General features: G+C 45.9%; 1 long non-coding RNA gene across 1 annotated transcript; it reads left to right on the top strand.

Moving 5' to 3' along the window:
• The first annotated feature begins 2,946 nt into the window (after positions 1 to 2,946).
• On the top strand, positions 2,947 to 13,183 carry LOC131420856 (uncharacterized). The gene is made up of 3 exons (XR_009223698.1): positions 2,947 to 4,734; positions 6,984 to 7,085; positions 12,628 to 13,183. It is a non-coding gene; the product is annotated as an uncharacterized LOC131420856 (long non-coding RNA).
• Positions 13,184 to 13,874: the final 691 nt, after the last annotated feature.

Raw genomic sequence — 13,874 nt, 5'->3', positions numbered from 1 at the left:
TGTTATAAATTCAAATCTCCCCTTCTGGACTTCCTTGTTTAGTTCAAGGGTCAGCCAGATAGCAAATATTTTAGACTTTGTGGACCGTACGATCCCTGTGCATCTGCTCAACTCTGCTGCTGTAGTGTGAAAGCAGCCATAGAAAGCACACAAACAAATGAATGCAGCTGTGTCCCAACAAAACCTAATTTTACAAAAACAGGCAGTAGGCCCACAGGCCATAGTTTGCCAACCCTGATCTAGTTGGTCTTTTTGGATCTGAGCTTGGAATTTTCATTTCTCCCCACCAAACATAATCTTGTTAGCTTTAATCCATCTTTCAAGTCAGCGGGCATATTTTCAAATCCTGCTTTTACCATCCAGCATAGCAGCTCTCCCTCCCTGCTCTGTGTCACGCGCATATTGAATGACTTCCATGTCCTAATGGTTCGTGGGATGAGCAGGCCCTTGAAAACATGGTAGGGGGTGACCTCGTGCTGCCCCTCCTGGGAAAGGACATGCTGGAAAGAAGCCAGGACTTCAAAGGGTGGGGTGCTTGACAGGACACCCTTCTAATGGTTCGGAGCACACCTCTGCTGATGTGGGAGCTAGCACCCTGTCTCTCTCTGTTTCTCTGATTTCGGTTTCATGGAGGGCATCTGGCTCAGGGGCGGGCAGGGCAGGAGTACTTTGGAGGCTGTTTGCTTCCCGGAAGAATTCCGTTACTCAACATTCAGTTATTCGGTATGATAAACTCCCCTGTCCACTATTTTACTGTGTCCTCTAGCAATCTCTGGGGCACCGTCCCTGAGTTAGAATGTGGATTCTCACTCTTAGGGCTGGTGGACCTTAGCAATCACCAAGTCCTGTACCTCCTATTTTATAGGTGAGAAAACTGAAGCCCAAGATGGGAGCAACTTACCTAAAGCATGAAAGGCAGCTATGGAAGAGCCAGGCTGGAACCTGGGGTCCTGCTTCTTCTTTTCCACATCCTTCCAGAAGGACCTGCCTTCCAGCCCATGAAGCCCCAGGAGCTGTCCTCTCATACCAGTCCAGTGGCAGAGAGGACAGGGACTGGGGGAACTTGTGTATTTCAGGGCCTCCCAGCTTGCCATTAAAATGAACAGAAGATCTAGTTTTTTCTGGGAAGCCCTGTTTTTGTGGACTGTCTCTCATAGGCTTGGCTCCAAAGCCAAAAGAACTTTACATTAGCCATAAGCAAACTGTGAAGTGCATGAGCTGCTTTGTAAATTGCCTCCCTTAAACCAGGTTGATGATGTTTCCTTGCGAATTACCATTTCTCTACGAGCGTTTTTTTCCAACACCAAATGTGTGTTGTTTTTCTACACCAATTCTCCAATTCTCTGTCACCAACTAGGTGTCCAACAATTTAGTTCAATTCAATTCTGCCACTACCTGGAGTTAGCATCAGATCCCACAAGTTAAAAGACTCAGTCCCACAAGCCTGCCCCCACTTTAGCAAGTGGAGTCCCCAAGTGACCCTTCCTTCTGCCTGACCAACTACAAATTCAGGGTTTCCACGACTCCCCCGTCAAGTTCCAAAATTCACTGGAATGACTCACAGATCTCAGGAAAGTGCTCTATTTATGATTACCACTTTATTATAAAGATACAACTTAGGAACAGCCAAATGCCCTCCCAGGGCACATCACCTACCACCTCGCTGTGTTCACCAACCCAGAAGCTCTCTGAGTCTCGTTGTCCAAGAGTTTTCATAACTTAATCTCCAGTCCCCCTTCCTTCCCCAGAGGTTGGAGATGAAGCTGAAAATTCCCACTCTAATCATGTGTTTAGTCTTTCTGGTGATCAGTTCCCATTCTGAAGCTAAGGGTCCCACCCAGAGTCACTTCATTAGCATAAACTCAGATGTATTCAAAAGGGCTTGTTATGGGCCAGCCCTGTGGCCTAGTGGTTAAGTTCCCAGCGCTCTGCTTCGGTGGCCTGTGTTTGTGGGTTTGGATCCCAGGCGGGGACCTACACAACTTGTCGGCAGCCACGCTGTGTTGGCGACCCACATACAAAATAGAGGAAGATTGGCACGGATGTTAGCTCAGGGCGAATCTTGCTCAAGCAAAAAGAAGATTTGCAACAGATGTTATCTCAGAGCGAAACTTCCTCAGCAAAGAAAAAAAAGAAAAAAAGGGCTTGTTATGAATAGCAAAAGACACTCATCATTCAGGAAATTCCAAGAGTTTTAGGAGCTCTGTGCCAGGTACCAGGGACAGAGACCAAATATATATTTTTTGTTATACCATACTATACTATAAAGTTCCTAAATCAGCTAGCATGTTTACAGCTTAAAGCCCTAAAAACACACTCTGGACACCTTCTTTGTCACACTCATCATTAAGAGGCCACCCTCCTCCATGAAGAGTGAGGATTCTCATTTGGGGTAGAGGCTTCACTGGAACCACACCATCCTTGCACTCCCATTTCTGACCAGACAGGACTAACTGCCGCTCCCAGAACCTGGCCCTCCTCTCCTTCGCCTGTGCCACACCGTCTGCTTGGGATGCCCTTCTTTCCCTTCTTTTCCTGTCAAATTGCAGGTGAGTAAAAAGGTTTCAGGGCTCAGAATACTTTGTGGTGGTGGTAGGTCTTCTAAGACAGGTCTTCTTAATTTACATTTGTGTCTATTTTTTTTGACTGGAAGAAATCATTTTACACTCTCATAAAACAGAGTTGTAAATTTTGGCTCACAACTTGCAGACCTCACTTAATATAACTTCTGTTGGTTCTATCATATTTCTGATCATCGCCAACCATTTCTCCCCTATGGGAGGTTGGAACAACACACGCCTGCCCTCCCCTTGTCCCTGAGGCTACATTTGTGCTGAAAATCGTATCCATCCCTCCCAGCCCTGCTCAAGTGTTCCCTCCTCTGTGAGGCCTTCATGGTTCGTCCAGGTAGAATTAAGATGGGTTTTTTTTTTTTTAATAATTTTATTTTTCCCCCAAAGCCCCAGTAGATAGTTGTATGTCATAGCTGCACATCCTTCTAGTTGCTGTATGTGGACCGTGGGCTCAGCATGGCCGGAGAGGCGGTGCGTCGGTGCACGCCCGGGATCTGAACCCGGGCCGCCAGCAGCGGAGCACGCGCATTTAACCACTAAGCCACAGGGCCAGCCCTAAGATGGGTTTTCCCATAGCACTTCGTACTCTGTGCTCTAATAGCTTGTTTATGAGGCTGTTTGCCTAAGCAGGCTTCAAACATCTAGTTGTTTATCTTTGCCCTGAGCAGTATCTGACACATCACACAGGCTCACTGAATATTTAGTCCCGATCTATAGGAGAGAGGGGTCCACCCAATTAGACAAGAGCCAGGACAGGACACAGAGGAAAGCTGGTGTAAAAGCAGGGAGGGGTGCTCATTGATGGCCATCCTCTTTCAAAGGAGAAGCTATTACTATCGTATGCCTGGTTCTGTCTACTCCGCCTTCTGCGCTCTTAGACCCATCCCAATTAGACACACACATAATTCTATTAGATACAACTCAAGATGACAGATCCAAAAATAATCTCTTATTCAAGGTCAGTGCAAGGCATAGAAACGCTATCTTGGTCAACCCACTGAACCAGTGGGTGGATATCAGCGCCCAGGTGAAAAGACTCCCCACCCTCAAGAACAGGGCACTGTGGAGCGTTAGCAGGGTCACATCGTGACTCGCATGGGTCTTAGACACTTGTGCTTTGGTGGGCCCATTCCTCTATAAAAATATATTAAAAATCATATTTTGTGACTACATCGGTATAAAGATGAAAATAGTCCAGGCTTGACTCATTTTTATGTATTCATTATTATTATATTCATCTTCTTCTTCTGATTTTAAAAGAAATTAAAATTAGAACATTTTCATGGGCCCCTAAAAGTATTGTGGGCCTATTTTAGTCGAGTTCTCCAGAGAAATAGAACCAATAGGAGATTAAATATAGATATAGATATATAAATATATAAAGAGATTTATTATAAGGAATTGGCTCATTCGGTATTAGAGGCTAAGAACTCCCACAATCTGCAGTTGGCAAGCCGAAGGCCCAGGAGAGCTGATGGTGTAGAAGTTCCAGCCTGAGTCCAGGATTGAAGGCAAGAGAAGATCAATGTCCCAGCTTGAATACAGTCGGGCAAAGAGAGCTCAAATTCTCCCTTACTCCACCTTTTTTGTTCTGTTTAGGCCTCCAACAGATTGGATGAGTCCCACACATACCGACGAGGGCAATCTGCTCCACTGGTCAATCTCATCCAGAAATACCCTCGCAGACACACCCAGAACCACGTTTAATCAAATATCTGGGTACCTCACGGCCCAGCCAAGCTGACACATAAAATTAACCATGGCAGGACCTTAGGTACTTTGTCTGCTGAGCCTACTGGAGAACTTGGCCTGAGCGTTAGGAATAAATTATATATAGTCCTTTCCTTAGAGTTACCACTTTGTAAACGGGACCCACGGGAGAGATGATGGCTCTGCACACACAGTGGCTACCTGGGCTCACTGCCAGGGGTCTTGAGTTTGGGGGCTGGTGCCCATGCATTTTAATCCCTAGTTGGAGGAATGGGAATGAAGAGGGCCGGGACCTTGGAGGACTAACTTCACCTGTTCTCTGTTTCAAATCATCTCTATCCCTGGCCAAATATCTGTGCCCTATGCTGAGCCCTGGAGATGAAGTTTGTCGAGCTGGACTTGGAAGAGCAGAGCTTCCTCTAGGCCAGAGGATCAGGAACTTGGACCCCAGGTTTGTTTGCTGGACCCGCAGCAGCCGCCACAACTGGGATATTTCTTTTCAGTTTAATTTTTATTTTTATTTATTTATTTTTTGTGAGGAAGACCAGCCCTGAGCTAACATCTGCCAATCCTCCTCTTTTTTTTGCTGAGGAAGACTGGCCCTGGGCTAACATCCGTGCCTGTCTTCCTCCACTCTATATGGGACGTCGCCACAGCATGGCTTGGTAAGCGGTGCGTCTGCACGCCCGGGATCCAAACCGGCGAACCCCGGGCTGCTGCAGCGGAGTGCGTGCACTTAACCGCCGCTCCACCATGCCGGCTCCCTCAGTTTAATTTTTTATTTTAAAAATGTCATCTAAATTTTGCATTCTACTCCATATTGTATTCATATTTATTTTCCCCGCAATACTTGAGTAAGAGTTGATGCTCCATTTTTATCCTGTGGCTGCTTTATTCCTGGAACACGGGCCCTCTACTTGGAGAAAGGCGGGTTAGAGAGAAGGGCCCGCACTAGGACTCTCTGTCAGGGACTAGTGACACCACAACAGTTAAGATCAATATTCTGCCGTCTTTCCCTGCCTCCTCTTCCATCTGCCCGTTTGCCAGATGGAGACAGTAAGGCCTAGAGAAGGGGGCCCACGTATGCAGTGTTTCAAGGCAGGCGGTGAAATAGAATCAGGGCAGACTGGAGACCTGCTGGATGTGTCTTCCATACCCTAGGCGTGATCTGGGAGTGGGTGAGGTGAGAGAGCAGAGATGTTACAGCTCAGACTTTCAGTGCAAATCCCGCCCACCTGTATACTCTCACCACAGACCACAGTCCATGCACCTAAGGCCCATTTCACGCAACTTTACATTCATATCAAGGAGGTTCAATCTTTGAGAAAATAAACATTGAGCCAGCTTCAAACAAGTCATACCTCCTGCTGTTTATTTTTAGTTCTTGGGATATGTGCAGATCATCACCAACACAAGAAAGAAAATGCAGATGCTTCCCATAATTACCCAGCTAATAACTCATGGCTGAAAGGCTGCTGGGGACAGTGTGCTCTGGTGACCTTTGCTGGGGAGGTAGCTCTGTCTCTGAGGAATAAGTGACATGGGTTGGATGCGGAGTGGACTAGACACTCTGGGCTGGTGCCTCCTGAGAGAAGGCTTGAGTCAGGGCGGAATGAGTCAAAGAATGGATCCTCAGGGGCCTCTCAGAATGAGAAGTGTGCGTGCGTGTGTCTGTGTGTGGTATGTATGTGTGGTGTGTTATGTGTGGGGGGTGTGTATGTGTATGTGTCATATATGCTGTGTGGTACGTGTCTGTGTATTATGTGAGTCTGTGTGGTGTGGTGTGTGTGTATGTACACATGTGTAATATGTATGCATGGTGTGTGTGTGGTGTGTATGTGTAGTATGTTATACGTGTGTGTGGTGTGTATGTGTGGTGCGTATGTGTAGTACGTTATACGTGTGTGTGGTGTGTCTGTGTGGTGTGTGTGTGTTATGTATGTGTGCTGTGTATGTTATGTGGTATGTGTGCTATGTGTGTCTATGTGGTGTGGTGTGTGTGTGCATGTGTAGTATGTATTCATGGTGTGTTACATGTGTGTGATGTGTTGTGTGTGTGGTGTGTATGTGTAGTGTGGGGTGTGTGTGTGTGTGTGTGTGTGTGTGTGTGTGTTGGAGCAGACAGGGTGGGGAATGAGGAAGACTGGGGAAGCCTACTCATGGGTTTTGAAGCAGAGAGGGGAGACTCTGGTCGTGATAGGGTCTATTTCCAGGGGTTTAATGGCATCCAGTGTTTTTTTTTCCTGCCCAGAATCTATTTCTCCTTTTTCTGTTGAAATTCTTCTTGAATTCCCCTTTTGCATAAGCCAGTTTGAGTTTGGTTTCAATCACTGGCAAGTGAAAGAGCCCTAAACAACCAATGGGAGAGTCCAGTGACAAGAGCATTAGACTGAAATCAGGGGACCTAGATCCCACACTGGCTCTGTCACAAACCAGGCTTGTGGCCTTGGGCAAGTCACTTCTCCCTCTGCACTTCATTTCCCCTTTTGTAAAAAGATGAGTGGTTTTCAGAATTTGGATTTCATGGGCCAGTTTAAATCATCATAAATAACCACATCACTAACAAGTATCACCAACACTTTATAAAGGAAAGAATATTTTAACACCAAAAGTGTAAAGGACAAAATTGAAAAATGGAGTAAATTTATATTTAAGAAAAATCCACTAGGTTCTTTGTACTTTTTCCCCATCTTGCCCTAGACTGGAGAAAACATCCTTGTAGACTGGTACTGCTCTGAGGCCTGAAGTTTGGTGACTATGGAACTTCATGTACTCCCGGGACTGTCTTCAAGCTCTAATGTGGTAGGATTAATCTTTCAGCTCTGCACCTTCCTCCAAAATTGTCAGTCCGTGGATTGTAGTAGCCCAGCCCTTAGCCGTCCTTTCCACCTTCTGCAGCTGAGAGAATGGAAGTGCAGTAGTAAAGAGACATTTCCCCCTAAAAGACACATACTGATGAAAACCTACTGCTATTACTGCTGCCACTACTGCTACTGCTGCTACTGCTGCTGCGGCTGCTACTGCTACTGCTGCTGCTACTGTTACTACTGCTGCTACTGCTACGGCTACTGCTACTGCTACTACTACTGTTACTGCTACTGCTACTACTACTGCTACTGCTACTGTTACTACTACTGCTACTGCTACTGCTGCTGTTACTACTGCTACTGCTACTGCTTCTGCTACTGCTACTACTGCTGCTGCCGGTACTACTGCTATTGCTACTGCCACTGCTACTAAAATATGAACAAGAGCCCATTCACCATTCTAAACACTTTACATGTTTAGTATTTGAAAAGCCAACTCACAGGCCAATGGCCACAGCAGGACAGAGTGACTCAGGGCCTTGGGTGTTTGTTATGTTGTATTTTGTTCTATAGATTGTTTGAAAAATTCATCAGGGTCATGCACTGAGGCACAGAAACAAAATAATGAAGTAACAAAATAATTTTCAGTTGACCTTAGACTTTCCTAACTTTGCAGAGGTCAGACGCAAATGTATGTGTGTGTCTAAGGCTTGGGGATGTAGATCAAGGCTCACTGTCCCCGATCCTATAATTTCCTACCTGCTTTAGGAACTGGTGTCTGTCGCCTGTCCCCTTATGGATGGTCTTCTTAAGTATCGAACAACACAATGGCACTAGCTACCACTTATCTGGACGCTCTGGGTGTGAGGCACTTGGCCTCCATAATCTCACTTTTTCCTCACAAGAGTCTCGTAGGAAAGGTGTTTATTATTTCTCTTTCACAGGTGGCATAACTGCAGCTTAGAGAGGTGACCTGCCCAAGGTCACACAGCTGGCTGGGATTTAACTGAGGTCTTTCCGACTCTAAAGCCCCTACTTTTAACCTCATGAAGAAAGGAGGGATTGTGTCCCATTTTGCAGTCAGAAATATAAAATTCTCAGAGAAGGGAAGTAATGGGCCCAGACCAGGAAGAAGCTGAAACCAGGATCAGGCCCCAATCTCCGTGCTTTCCAGGCTCCTGTCCCAACCCATGAGCACCCACCTTCTAGATGCTGACCCAGGAGAGGGCACTGGACAAGCAAGGCATTTTCAGAAAAGGAGAGAGGCTCAACGAGAGATGAGGGATGGGACAAGATATCTTGGGGCCAGATCATCCTGTCCTGGGAGCTGTTGCCAAGATGACTCAAAGTGGCCTTGGTGAGATGTTTGGGCTGGGAAAGAGAGTACTAAACGGGGAGGCCTTGGTCCCTGGGAGCAGAAGGCCCCACGTGGCAAACTGGCTCCTTGGTATTATCTCTCAGCCCTGACCCTTGATTCACTGGGCTCAACCCAGTTTTCTCAGCCTATAAAACAGAGTTAAGAGGCCTCACTCAAGAGGCTGGGAAGGAACATGTGATAATGATTTCCTTGACTTTGGAGTCAGGACAAGCCTTATCCTCGTCCTGTCCCCCACTCCTTGTCCCCCTGGCTCCCACCCATCAGTCTTCCCCCGCTTGGTAAATGAGTATCAAGCACCACCCATCATCTTGCTGCTCAAGCTAGAAGTCTGAGATTCAGCCTCAATTCCTCCCCTTCCCTCCCTCCAGCCCATCAGCAAGCCCTCTAGGCCCAACCTCCCAAACATGTCTCAAATCCCCCACCTCTCTCTGCACTCCACCAGTGAGTCCAAGTCTCACCTGGACACTGCAGGGGCTCCTAAATGCTCTCCTTTCTCCCAGGCCTGCTCCTAAAGCCTATTCCCAGACCTAAAGCCACGGTGATGCTTGAACATTGAAATCTGATCATGTCACTTGCTTAAAACCCTTCAATGATTTCCCATTACATTCAGACGAAAATCAAAATCCCTAAACTTAGTCTGACTAGCCTGGCCCCTGCCCACCTCTCCAACCATCTCAGGCCACAGGTCTTACCCTCACTCGCTGAACCCCAACCCTAATGAACTTGCAGTTCCTAGAACACACCAAGCTCTTTTCCTCCACGGGGTCTGTGCCCCTTCTGGCCCTCAGCCTAATGCTGTTCCCTGTCAGCAGCTTCCTGTCACCCAGGCTCAGCCCCGAGAGGCCTTCCCTGACCATCTTATCTGAAGCAGAATTCCACTTATTTTCAATCACAGCACCTATTAATTCCCTTCTGAGCACTCATTACAATATAAATGTCATTCCGTGACTTTGCTTACTTGTTTATTTGCTGCCTCCTCCACTGGAGTGTAATTTCCGTGAGGGCCAGGTCATGTCTGTCTATCCACGGTTGTAGCTTCCTACCATAGCATTTGACACATAGTAGGCACTCAGGAAATACTTTTGGATGAAAGATGAAAGGTCCATTCTGTAAGTCACAATAGGATCCCAGGGGTCTGCCCAGTGTCTCTCCTCACCCCTCCTGCTTCTGCTCCTCTGCTCTCTTCCTCCTGAGGGGGAAACACTGCACAGAAGGCTGGAAAAGCCTCTCTCTGGGCTGAATCTGCTCTCTGGGCTGGTTTCTGACCCTGTGGGAAGGACTTGCAAAAGGGCTGAAGGCGGCAGTGAGACTATGGGGTGCCAGATGGAGGCCAGGAGCAGAATGACAACTCCCAAATGGCCACTCTGGTGTCCTGATAGAACACTTTCTCCAGCCTGGTCTCTCTTATGGAAAAGGGGCCCCTTCCACTGGGCCACACAAGGCTGCCAAAGACTGTGTACCCCCTAGAGGGAGAAGCTGTGAGACAGCCAGGAAGGGGTGCGGTCTGGTATTTCAGGGCCAGGGAATAGATGTGCTAGTTGGAAAGGAGGAGTTTATACTCTCCCTCAGGGCTGCAGAGCAACAAGGATGAAATCTTGGGTATGTTGCTGGGCAAGGCCTGGCTCCCCCAATATCTCCCAGCTACTTCATGGTAGAGAGTGGACTCTCCCCTGCCACACAGGCACCTACTGATCTGGCATCCTGGGCATTTGCCCAGTGTTCTTAGGGGAGGTTGGCCAACCTTGACTGGACAGTAGTATCTTATAACATCCACAGATCCTGGCAAGGAGCCCCAAGGCTCCGGGCAAGAATGGATCTGTAGGTTCCAGGAAAGAGGCTTCTGTGGGAAGCAGAGCTATGGTGGCATTTCTGGGCCTCAGGGATCAGCCTGCAGGGAAATAAGCCCTCTGGGAGCCAGAGAAGCTCAGAACTGCATTAGTAACATACTCCATCAGACCTGTCTCCCCTCCTCATCCTGAAAAGGAAATACTCAACAGTCTTCAGCATGCTGCCGGTTAAGCAGTCCCTGACATCCCCCATTCAGTGCAAAAATGTGTGGTCAGTAAAATGTCCTGACGAGAGGATGACATCCCACACAGCGGTGCCAACACTAGACGTGGCCAAGGATGTAATGGGGTGACGCTTAATGGGGTGCCAGGCCTTGGATCGAATCCAAGGCGGAAATGATCTTTATCACTGGGGATAGGGGTCCAAGGGAGAAAAAGGGCAGGGAGTGACATCCAGGAAGGTATGACCTGAGGCAGGAATCCTGGAATTTCTTTGTAGGTGTTCTGTAACTCTCAAGTGACCTTCCTGGGAGTTTGACCAAAAAAATGAAAACTTGTGTGACCATAATGAATTTCTTAAACAATCTATAGAACAAAATACTATGTAACGAACACCCGAGGACTTTGGTTACTCTATCCCATTGTGGCCACTGGACTGTGGGCATCCCGTACCCGGGGTGTTTGCTGCCTGTGAGCTTTGGGGTTCTCTGCAGTCATCATTGTTCCCTCTTCATTTCTGTGCCTGCACAGGGTCTGTCACTCGAGATGCAATGTAGTCCTCCAACGCTCCCATGGTCTGCAGTTTGCTTACGGTTTAGCGGCTCTCAAATTTCAGTGCAGTTATGAGTCATCTGGCCTGCTGGATAAAATGAATATTCCCAGGCCCCCTTCAGAGATTCCACATACTAGGTCTGAAATGTGGCATGAGAATCTGCATTTCTACAAGCATCCCAGGTGATTCTGTCATAGAGGGTCCAAAGACCCCACTTTGAGAAACACTGACTTAGAAATTATTGTGCAAGTAGTTGCTTTCTAATTTTTTTCTATTTAAATAATACTGCAATGAAGACTGTAGAAATGATTTTTTTTTTTTACATTATTTTCTTTAGACATTGCCTTAGGAGTAGGATTGTGGAATCAAAGGATAGGAATTGTTTTGTAGTTTTTGCTAAATCAGTCTCCAGGGAATTTGAATAATTGAACATGAAGTTTTAGCATTTAAATTGATTTTTATAACAATATAAAGGTTGTTCAAATTGCAAGTTCAAGATTTGCAGTGGGGCCGCTCATTTTCCTATGTAAAGCTTTGTGTACATATCGTCTGCTCATTTCTTTTGACAACTTATCAAAAAATGAGCAGGATACTGGCCTTTTATAGTTATATCAATTCCTTAGCTATTTTGGATAGAAAGCTTTATTTGCCACATATATTTCTTCCCCTTCTGTGGCTTTCATTTTTTTGTTTGCTTTATTACATTCTGTGGCACAAAAGGCTTTTAAAAACACATTTAGATCCATCCATCCTGTCCCTGATATCTATTTTGTCAATAATCAAAATGTTTTCTCCTCGTCACAGTTGAAACACTTTGGCTTTTCCATTTCCTTCTCTGGCTTTTTATGATCCATTTGAAATGTATTGTAGTATAGAAAATATGGATATAAGCTAATTCTAATCCATGCTGATGTCCCACCCTTTAGATGATATTTATTAAATAGTGACTCTTTCTTATAGCATTGTGTTGCTGCATATTCATCTTACATCAAGTCCTTAAACAACTTCAATTTGTTTCTGTAGAGTCTATTCTATTCTCCTGGCCAATTTTTCTTGTCTTAACTCTGATAAAATATAGTGATGGCTGTCTGGTTGTTTTAAATTCCCCAAAAACATTTGTTGGCATTTTGTCCATTCATACACCCGATGAGTTTTACTATTTATTTGTTAAACCCTGTGATGCATCTCACTGTGTCTTTAATTTAGATTTTGTTGTAATCTTAACTCTACATTTCACAGTCAGGATCAGGGTGTAGCTCTTCATTCATTCATGTTTTCCTTTACTCATTTTTCTTTGAAAAAATATCACTTATTCCAAGTTAAATTAATTCCCAACTATTTACTTTTCCGGGGGAATCATTCTTGTGAATAAGCCAGCTCCTCCCCTCCCTTCTTCCTCCTCTCTGTCCCACTCTTACTCTCATGCTCACTAAAATACAAGTATTTTGACCCAAAAGACATGCAGACAAAATGATACACACACAGACACACCCCGCAGGCCCAGCATATGTTGTTTCCTGGCTTCAGCCCACAGCAGGCTGTGAGCTGCTCTGAGGACACCTCCGTTTGTCTTACTCCCTTTTCCCTTCCCTACCTGTAGGATGGGCAGAATCGTCCTGACACCACCTTCCTGGGTTAAGGAAGACTCAGAGTATTCTAGAAGTGCCATCCTTATTTACTGAACAAAACAGGAAGATATAATGTACTAAGTTGAATAAGAATCCCCTCAAAACTCATGTCCACAGAGAACCTCAGAATGCGACTTTTTTTGGAAATAGGGTCTTTGCAGATGTAATTAGTTAGAATGAGGTCATGCCTGGATTAGAGAGGGCCCTAAATCCAAAGACTGGTGTCTTTATAAAAGAGAAAACAGAGACATAGACACACACACACACAAACACAGACAGACACACACACACACACACACACAAACACAGAGAAAGAACAGAACGCCATGTGACAACAGAGGCAGAGACTGGAGTGATGCATCTACAGACCAAGGACCACAAAAGATTGCCGGCAGCCAACAGAAGCTGGGAGAGAGGCCTGGAACAGATTCTCCCTCAAAGCCTCCAGAAGGAACCAACCTTGCCAATACCTTGATTTCAGACTTCTGGCCTCCAGAACTGTGAGAAAATAAATTTCTGTGGATTTGAGCCACCTAGTGTGTGGTATTATGTTATGGGAGCCCTGGGAAACTAGTCCACACAGAGTCCTTGGTCTCGCCTGAAAGCAACCCCAATGCTGACTTTTAATTGTAGGATTATCTAAAACACAGAGGAGAAGTGTCCTTGTAAACCTGCCCCAAAGCAGAGAATGAACAGTCCACTCTGGAATGTAAATACTCAAGAAATGATGAGATTTTTCCTGTTTCCTGACCAACCACAAGTCTCTCTGTAGAAGGCGAACTATTTATGGCATATTTCAAGTTCTAAGAACCCAGGACTCTTTCGCCAAGGGAGGCAGTGTGGCATAATTCAAAGGGCTCAGACCACCAGGGTCTAAATCTTGGCTCTGCCATTTACTAGAAGCCTGACTCTGAGCAGGTCACTTAACCTCTTTGAGCTGGACTCCCAATCTGTAAAAGGAGACAATAAAAATTTATGCCTAACGTATTTTAGGGAGTTGTTGCTGGGACAACTCCCCATGAGATAATTGATGGGAAATCATTGTTTAAACTGTAAAGCACTGGGCAGATGTTACCAATCAACCGTGGTTGCCTGTGGGGCGGGAGGGACACGGCGAACGGGTGGGAGGGACACTTCTCGCTGTACCCTTTCTTGTCTCGTGTATATATTGAAAAGAACATGTTAAAAAAAAAACATTTTAATGTGCAATGAAAGGGGA

The sequence above is a fragment of the Diceros bicornis genome, chromosome 24 (assembly GCF_020826845.1).
Source record: "Diceros bicornis minor isolate mBicDic1 chromosome 24, mDicBic1.mat.cur, whole genome shotgun sequence".
Lineage (NCBI taxonomy): Eukaryota > Metazoa > Chordata > Mammalia > Perissodactyla > Rhinocerotidae > Diceros > Diceros bicornis.
Note: the sequence above shows the minus strand (reverse complement) of the source record. Positions and strands in the feature narration are given on the sequence as shown.